Here is an 8,694-nt window from a genome sequence, read left to right on the forward strand (position 1 = left end):
ATGATGGTGGGAGACCTGAAGGGCAAGGCATCCCCCATCGTTGTAATAAGTCATGACCATTGTAGCCTCGACAGTACCCTAAGTGATGATTCGGGTCGATGCTCTGTCCGTAAGCGAAGATGCAGAGAATCTACTGAGCCTTCGAGAAATCCCAAAGGAAGTGTTGCTGAGACTCCGAGGTGGCCGCACCTCGGGCAAAACCTCGGGCAAGCTGCTGACCAATCTTTGACTACCAAGCCAAGTACCCATTAGGCGAATTTTGGACTCAACTTTGGGCCTTTTTTCTCTAGAGAGAGAAAGGCTTTCGACCAATAGGAAGAGAGCCACTGTAACGAAACTTTTGATAATTAGACGTTTTTCATATATTCTTTATATGAATATATTATCATTAAAGAAATACAAAATGCATTTGACCACACTTTATAATGTCATTTCTTTAATATATATGAAAAATAGAGTGTTGTCAACTCATTTAATAAATCTCAACTCATTTAATGAATGGTTTTCAATCTAAAAATTTCCCTCATTCACCTCATTTAATAAAAGTGCTTTTTTCCTCTAAAAATTTGAGATGTTCTCTTCAAAGTTCCTACGTCATTTAATGAATGGATTTTCCTCTAAAAATTTTGCACGTTTTGGAGGTTATCTCTTCTGCCATCTCATCTTCTTCCATCTTCTTACATCTGCTTTTATTTTCTATTTGCTTCCATGGAAACCAGATGTCCTAGGCATCCATGCTCCTCTACTAGAGCTATTATAGTATACAACAGTTTTGATATGGATAATCAAAGGTGGATTCCTACCACAATCTCTATTGGTAGTTGGATTATGTTGCAGACTAGGAAGCGAAAAAAAAACAAAGAATGAGTTCATTGACACTTACAAAGGTAGAGTTCAAGACTTCAAACTCTCTAACACAAGTAGGAGTATTAAGGAAGTCCTTATACAACATGCCTACATGAACTTAGAACTGTGTCTGCAATGTTTGCCTGATGCAATCCCACTCCATAGACCAAACTGTAAGTAAATGTTTTTACATTATGTTTATGTAATGTGTTTCATTTCTATACTTATGCTTCTCTTGTATTCATCTCTGTATAGATATATATCCTTCAAACTTGGTTGACTGGCAGCCTATGGATAGTATTGTGGGAATCTTCGATGTTTTTCATGCATCTATTGGGGTGAGCAGCTATACAAAGAAACATCTAGCAGGTCTTTGGAAGAGAGAGGAGGTTTCTTTTATAATGAATTTTACACGGCACCTCATAGTGTTACAGGTTATGGATCTTTGAAAGCATTACCACTACCTCCATTCGATAGTCCGAAATGGCCCATACCAATAGCAGAAACAAGTGAGTGCTTTAGATTAAAGATATACCAAGACGTGCGAAGGTGTATAAGACCAAATGTAGCAAATCGTCAGGTGAAAATTGTTGTCTTTATGCCATTGCATGTTTTTGTCGACTTATTTTATGACGAGGAGGTCAAAAAAACATTGTCAATGTTTATCTGTAAATCAAAGAAATGTTTGGATTTCTTAGGTCAAAATTGGGATGTGAAAGAATTAAATGGGGTTACCTGCAAAATCCATAGGAAATCTATTGTCTGTAAATATATGATTGGCTCCCAAAATTTTATTTTGGCCTTTCATTATATGAGATGGCATTATGTCAATGGAAAACTTGTAGCAATTGATCAGGACTTAGAGGATGACATTGAAAATCCATTGATGTTATTAGAAGTATGGTTTGAACATGAGCTCTTGATAGTACTCAATATAAGGTCAAAAATCTCACTGCGTCAAGCGAGAACAGACTTGGCAAATGAGGATGACCTACAAGTGCCTAATGATTATGTGTTCAAGTGCAACGTCCATAAGGTATGTTATTCAATCTAACCTCGAAAAAGTATTCATTCCAAAACTACGCCATAATCATTATTACTTATATACCTTTCTTTGATTTTTGGAAATAGGAACCAAGGAGAAAAGAAAGGACCATTCAATAAAGATATTACAAGGAAGCAAGTTTTCGTGGTGCAAACGACCATCACATAGAGATAAATGGAGATAAATGTATTTTTGACAATGTAAGATTCCTCCCTCTGACTTTTGAGGTGTGCAAGTGTAAGAACCTCCCCTTCTAATCTTATAAATTATTCCCCTCTCTGAAATAAAAGAAAGATCATGTTTTACCCTGTTTTGGTCTAGAGAGAGAAAATATCTAGAGAGAGATAATTCAAAATTGAGATTTTTTTGGATATAAAAATCCTCCTAGTGTCTAAAATGGTTTCCCCTTAAACAAATATTCAAAAAGAAATTTCCAATGTGCAATTGGAATAAATTGAAATCAGGTAAAAAGGACCTTCGCTTAAGGGTCGAGATTTTTTAAAATTTTTGAATTAAGGTTTCTATGGACCAATAAGATTGATCCAAATGTAGGGAGGAGATAAATGGAAGAATTAAAAAAAAATCCCCCAAAAATGAGTAAATGCTCACATAAGATGAAGAGTTGACTAAGGACAAGGTTATTAGTTAAAAAAGAAGAGATATTTAGAGAAAATGATGCATTTTTGACACCTCAGTGTGGAGAATTTCCCTCATGAAGGAGGCGCCTATTTCACTTGTGTGGTTGAGTTTTAAACTCATAAATAATGAGATATTTTCATCTCTCCTCTCTCCTGCTTCAACTAGATCCAAAAAGTACTTGCTAAACTGACCTAAAAATGGTCAAAAATTCACCAAACTGATCTGAAAATTTCTAGAATCAGTTTGCTTGGTTAGAGGCTCACTTTTTCCTATAAATGAAGCCTCCCCCTTTGTAAATGGTGAATAGTGTTTTATGCACTATTACTCTACTCCTCCCCAGAGCCAAAAACAGTGAATTCATTGATAATTCATTTGTTTTTGACCATTTTCTCTTCAAAAGAATTGGTGGCCACTCTTGTTGCAAACAAGAGTAGATCCCTCAAACCAACAAGCCAAAGGAAAGCTCACAAAACTCCTAGTAAGTTAGAAATTCTACTTTTTATTATTCTATTTTATGGTTTTCTGATTTTTGCTTTCTTTAAAATAAAAATCGATGTTATGCCTTGCTGGAAAGGCTTTCCCCCTTCTCTTCATTATTGAATTTAGCCTTTCTTATCCTAGATGTGTAATGAAATTAATGAAATTAAACTTTTCATATTGTTTACTCTTAATAAAATGGAAATTGATTAGATTAGAATGATTTAAATCATCTTGGATAATTTCTAGTAAATTTTAGAGTGAAAAATTTTAAAAAATGGTCAGCCATACAAAGGAGGTTATGGCAAAATTTTCTTAAATTTGGTGAAATAAGTCTTATCTTTTTATTATTCAAAAAGAGTAATCCCCACCGCTTGTGTATTCTAAAAGTGTTATTTTTATTCTATGCATAGAAAAATGCATATTAGAAATATTTTTATTATAAAAGTGTTATTTTTATTATAATTAATTTTTATGCATAGAAAGATGCATATTGGGAATATTTTGATTATAAAAGTGTTACTTTCATCAAAATTGATTTTTATGCATAAATAGATGCATAAAAGAATTTTTTTATTATAAAAGTGTTACTTTCATTAAAATTGAATTTATGCATAAAAAAAATTTTTTATTATAAAAGCGTTACTTTCATCAAATATTGATTTTATGCATAGAAAGATGTATAAAGAAAATTTCTTTATTTCAAAAGAGTTATTCATTAATTTTGATTTTATGCATCAAAAGATGCATAAAGAAATTCATTTTTATTTCAAAAGAGTTATTCTCATTAAAATTGAATTTATGCATAGAAAGATACATGAAAGATTTATTTTTATTTCGAAAGTGTTATTCTCCTTAAAATTGAATTTATGCATAAATAGATGCATAAATGAAATTTTATAAATATTTTCCACTGAAGTTGTTCTTATGTATAAATAGATGCATACAGAATCTTTATATCAAAAATAAGAATTCTCTTACATTCTATAAATAGATGTGATGAGATGTAATGCGAATCAAATAGATGGGAATGAATGGATGGATGGATGTGATGAGAATAGATGTGATGAGAATAAGAGGTGAATAGATGTGATGATATGTGATGCGAATCAGATAGATGGGAATGAATGGATGGATGGATGCGATGAGAATAGGAGTGACGAGAATGTGAGGTGAATAGATGTGATGAGATGTAATCAGATAGATGGGAATGAATGGATGGATGGATGTGATGAGAATAGATGTGATGAGAATGAGAGGTAAATAGATGTGATGATATGTGATGCGAATCAGATAGATGGGAATGAATGGATGGATGGATGCGATGAGAATAGGAGAGTGACGAGAATGTGAGGTAAATAGATGTGATGAGATGTAATGTGAATCAGATAGATGGGAATGAATGGATGGATGGATGTGATGAGAATAGATATGATGAGAATGAGAGGTAAATAGATGTGATGAGATGGGATGCGAATCAGATAGATGGGAAAGAATGGATGGATGGATGTGATGAGAATAGAAGTGATGAGAATGAGAGGTAAATACATGTGATGAGATGTGAAGTGAATTAGATAAATGTGAATGAATAGATGAGATGTGATGTCATGTGAATGAATGATATAGGATGTGAATGAATGTGTTAGCATGTGAATCGGGATGATGTGAATGAATGATATAGGATGTGAATGAATGTGTTAGCATGTGAATCGGGATGTGAATGAATGATATAGGATGTGAATGAATGTGATAGCATGTGAATCGGGATGTGAATGAATGATAAGAGATGTGAATCAGGATGTGAATGAATGATAAGGAATGTGAATGGATGTAATGTGATGTGAATCGGGATGTGAATGAACGATAAGGGACGTGAATGAATGTGTTAGCATGTGAATTGGGATGTAAATGAATGAGATGTGATGTGAAATGGATATGATAAGATGCGATGTAGATGTTAATGTATGTGAAGCGATAAGATGTATGGGTAGATGCAAGTGGATGAGATCTGATGAGGATAAATGAGGAAATAAGTGATGAGATAGAAAAAGATGTGATTAGATGAGAATGGGAATACTTATGAAATGAATGTGGATTGATGTGTGGGTAATGTGGATCGATGTGGATAGATGTATGGATGATGTGGATTGACATGTGGATGGATGTGGATGGATGTACGGAAGATGTGGATGGGTGTGTGGATAATGTGGTTTGATGTGGATGGATGTATGGATGATGTGGATTGATGTGGATTGATGTGGATGATGTGGATGATGTGGATGGATGTATGGATGATGTGGATTGATGTGTGGATAATGTGGATTAATGTGGATGGATGAGTGGATAATGTGGATGATGTGGATGGATGTATGGATGTGTGGGTAATGTGGATTGACATGAATGGATGTATGGATAATGTAGGTTGATGTGTGGATAATGTGGATTGACATGAATGGATGTATGGATGATGTGGATTGATGTGTGGATAATGTGGATTGATGTATGGATGATGTGGATTAACGTGTGGATTGATATGGATGGATGTATGGAAGATGTGGATGGATGTGTGGATAATGTGGATTGATGTAGATGGATGTATGGATGATGTGGATTGATGTGGATGGATATATGGATGATGTGGATTGATGTGTGGATAATGCGATTGGATGTGATTTGATGTGTGGATGATGTGATTGGATGTGATTTGATGTGGGAATGATGTGATGTGATAGGGATCGATGAAGAAAAAAAAATTGTGGGAAGATGAGAAAAGATGGGGACTAATGTGAAAGGATGTGGAGTGATGAGAAAAGATCGAAATATTGTTGGAACTGTATTTGTATGTGAAATCTGTTTTTAAATGACTATTTTATGTCAAGAATGCTGGGGAAGTATTTTGACCATCTTGTGAATGAGGTCATGGTGGAGACCTATCTGTTAAAGTTGCAACTGCTGATGGAGAGTCAACGGAGGACCTCTCGTGTAGCAAGGTCTCAGCTGAGGTCTTAACCAGTCTCGGTTTGATTTGAATGGTGAGCTTCCGGTACAGTGGATGAGGGACCAAGGAAGCGGCCTATGAGTGAAGCGCTAGGTGACCTACGAAGGATCCTAGAGCGTGCTGACCATACGTTGCTCCGGGCTCTAGGTCACCAAAGATACCCACACGTACATCGAGGAAGATATTTGGAACAAGGAGTAAGAGTTGTTTTCTAAATTCGGGCATGGATCTTGTTGATTGATCTTGCTAGTCCTCAACGGATGAGTCCATGGCTCTTTTATATGGATCTGTTGGTTGATCTTGCTGATCTTCAACGGAGACTCCATTTTTGTTAAAGTGAATACTTGCCGTTACTATGAGCTAGGAACTATCGAAAAGGCCCCTGAGTGGATAGGGGGTGAGCGTTCTGGTTGCCAATGATGCCATAGGTACACCGATGAAGAAATGTTTGGAAGAAATGTTTGGAAATAAGGATTCAACTAGATAATTAGAGGATTATGATCAGTGACACTATGGTTTCATTAAATGATTGTTTTAAAGACTGTTGAATCTGTGAAAAAGGCAATTTCATATTGGGTGTGTAAGTGGTGTGACTAGTTTTAAGTTTGCATGAATATCCGGCTAGGGGGCCTCAGAACTCGTTTCCCTAGTACCCGAGACAACCTAACCAAATTCTTAATTGGATCCCATCACTACAGTGGTTGGGCGGTTGGATAACCCATGGGACTGGATGGAGTTATGGACTGATGGATCCCTAAATTGAGACTCAATTCTATTTTGGTGTTCGATAGATGATGGATCCCTAAATTGAGACTCAATTCTATTCTGGTTCGATAGATGAAGTAAATCCCGGACAAAAATTGTTCTATGGAAAAGAATCAACGGCTGTGCCTCTCAGTGAGGAAAAAAGCATTGGTCTCTATGATCCAAGTATAATCTTTTCCCTGATCTGACTATGGGACTTACGGGTTCAGTCAGATTAGTTCGGTTAGTTAAGGCTTTTGACTACATTAGAGAAAAGTTATCTTGGAGGAATCGCCCGTGCTTTCCGGGCAAGGGAAGTTTTTTTTGGGTTCGGTTTTGGAAGAACCGATGGATTAGTCTCTTGTTCGGATATCCGTGGGTGAGGCCCCGAGTGTGGGACCCTACCCCGTGCAAGAAGTGCTACTTTCGCTGCTAGCACCCCTGAATTTGTTGCGCGGTGGGGATAGGGACCTCACAGGCAGCATATAGTTACATCAATCATGACAACATTTTGTATTTCTTAGAGCAATAGAAACTAAGACAAATATTCTACATTTTCTTATTGGATGTTTAAAACATTGATAGCATGTTCTCATTTTTTCCTACAAAGTGCGCTATTGTGTGTGGGATGATTCTTGTTGTTGGGGCAGTGAGGCTTGTCAAGGGGGTGCTTGCTCTTCGGGATGCTCTTGGGTTGGTTGCTCTTCGGGACGCTCTTGGGGTAGTTACTCTTTTAGATGCTCTTGGGGTGTTTGCTCTTCTGGAACTGAAGGTTGCTATCGTTGCGAGGTTGAAGCTTCCAAATTGACATCTTCAGATTCATCAGATTCGGGAAGCTCGACAACAACGTTACCTGTCGACTTGTGTTTGGGGGTACTGTCATGGTGGTGGTCCTGGTCGCGGCTGTGGTGGAGGGGGCACAAACACAACAGGGATATTAGGCGGCATGCTATGAATGTTGACAATAATGTGCTCAGTGGCCTCTTCCCTGAACAGCCCTAAATCCACATCAGAGTATTCTGATAATCATGGATTCTACAAAAAGCCAAAAAAAATAGACATGTGCCGTCAAAGAATGAGGAAGGAAAGTAACATATCATTAAAAAAAAGGAGCATGCCTACATTTTCTACAGGTAACGAGAGAACTAAATGTAGCAGCAACTTTGCGTTGTAGCACACCCTCCAACCGTAACTATGGCCATCCCGTTGGAACCTGCTGTGCATCTCATAGTCCTTTTGTGTTCTAGTAGTGTGTCCTGGATTATCGCCTTGAGAGTAGTTATTAGCTTTCTAACCGAACCGATCTGCACAAAACAATACTATTGTCAATACTAAAAGTTCTCTAACTACTACTTCTTCTTCTTCTTCTCTCTCTCTCTCTCTCTCTCTCTCTCTCTAACTCATTACGATATATAAATACTGAATGTATGAACTTATTATCTCACAGTGCCATGGAAATCTTCACCTGAATTGAGCAAGTAACAAGTCTTGGATTCCATATCGTAAAGGATCAAACTCCAGTGTGAACTACAACATGCAATTAGGGGTATCAGAAGTAACATCAAAAATATATAGTAAATATAGGTCACAATACTAAGACTATAAAAGAGATTGCATGTCACTTACTCTTCATTGTATGCCATTAGGATTATTTGAGCTACATTGAAATTTATTGAGCTAAACCACAGACATACATCAACCAATGAAGTATGTTGCGCAGTAAGAATCAAGAAAAGAAGGGAATCTACAATATATACACGATTTTGAACATCGAATGGGAGATTTGATATAACAAAGCTACACAAGACTACATTATATTAGTTACTTTGGACAAGCAACTCACGTTACAATCACGATGATGAAAAGGACGTAGCAAACCTTAGAACTGCTATGATAATTCTATCGTTGATCTCCCTTAAAACATTGGATAAAACATCAATCTCCT

The 8,694-nt window shown here is 36.6% G+C and overlaps 1 pseudogene; it reads left to right on the top strand.

Annotated features, from left to right (window-relative positions):
* Window positions 1–7,704, top strand: LOC147636291 (uncharacterized; annotated as a pseudogene).
* Window positions 7,705–8,694: the final 990 nt, after the last annotated feature.

Source organism: Cibotium barometz, chromosome 8 (genome assembly GCF_041138505.1).
Source record: "Cibotium barometz isolate CiBa-2024 chromosome 8, ASM4113850v1, whole genome shotgun sequence".
In the NCBI taxonomy this organism is placed as follows: Eukaryota; Viridiplantae; Streptophyta; class Polypodiopsida; order Cyatheales; family Cibotiaceae; genus Cibotium; species Cibotium barometz.